The following is a 1080-nucleotide window of genomic DNA, read 5'->3' as shown; positions in this document are numbered from 1 at the left end:
GCTGGCTTCCCTGAGTCGGTCTTGGTCCCTGTGGCAGAAACACTTTTGAAGAAGTTGAAGGCTGGGGCAAGCAGGGTAGAGCCGAAGAAAGAAGAGTGGCCTACAGTGGTCCCCTACATCAATAAAGTCACGCACTGCCTGAAAAAAGTGGCTAATCGGTATAATGTACCAGTGGTCTTCTACGTACACAAAAAGCTTCCCAGCTAAGCCGTCTCATAACTTGCGAAAGCCAAATGCTTGGCTGTCAGAAGAAGCATGGCCAGTGTTTCAAAAAGTGTGCCACAAATGTCGTATATGAACTTCCTCTGTCCTGCGGGAAATCGTACATTGGACAGACGGGGCGTTTATGAACGACCCGCTTAAGGAGCGTGCAAAAGGTATACAAAATAATGAAGGTGAGCGACTTGTGGATCACTACAGGGCTTGCACCGATTGTTTTCCATGGTTCTGCGATGCGAGGATTTTGGGTAGAGGCTGGCATCAGACAGCGTGAAACATTGGAAGCCTTCTACATCAAGAAAGCGGGTCCGAAATGTGTTAGTGACAAATTGGTTTTTCTTTACGTGCCTGAGCTGAAGTTTCTATTTCGCCTACGCTAACAAGACTTTTTACTCCATGTTGCATTGCACACGTGCGCGTGCGCGGTGTTTTTGAGGGCTATATATGTCGTGTGCTTTCACCCTCATTAAATAGTTGAAGTAGCGCCTGCGGTGTCGTCGTTTTTTTTTGTGTGTGGTTTTGGCGCAAATTATTTTTAATGTTTTTAAGAGCAGTCTACGTCTTTTATTTTGAGGGGTGGGGGGGCGTGACCAGATTTAAAGGACATTTTGCAGACAGAGGGTACCTATCAAAAGCATTTGGATGTGTGCGAATGACTGCTGGTGATGTTTTCGGCATGGCCACATTTGAAACACTTTGAGCAATTTTTATGGCCCTCTGAGTGGTGAAATTTTTAAAGTAGTTGCAGTTTATAAGCTTAATTCCAAACCGGCAGAAATTACTACGCCGAGTATGATACTTTCGAGTGGAGTATTTAAGCGCGCAAAACGTTGTGCAAGACCTATATTGCATTGTTTGATA

This window comes from Dermacentor albipictus, chromosome 10 (genome assembly GCF_038994185.2).
Source record: "Dermacentor albipictus isolate Rhodes 1998 colony chromosome 10, USDA_Dalb.pri_finalv2, whole genome shotgun sequence".
Classification (NCBI taxonomy): Eukaryota; Metazoa; Arthropoda; class Arachnida; order Ixodida; family Ixodidae; genus Dermacentor; species Dermacentor albipictus.
This window is presented reverse-complemented; position numbering follows the sequence as displayed.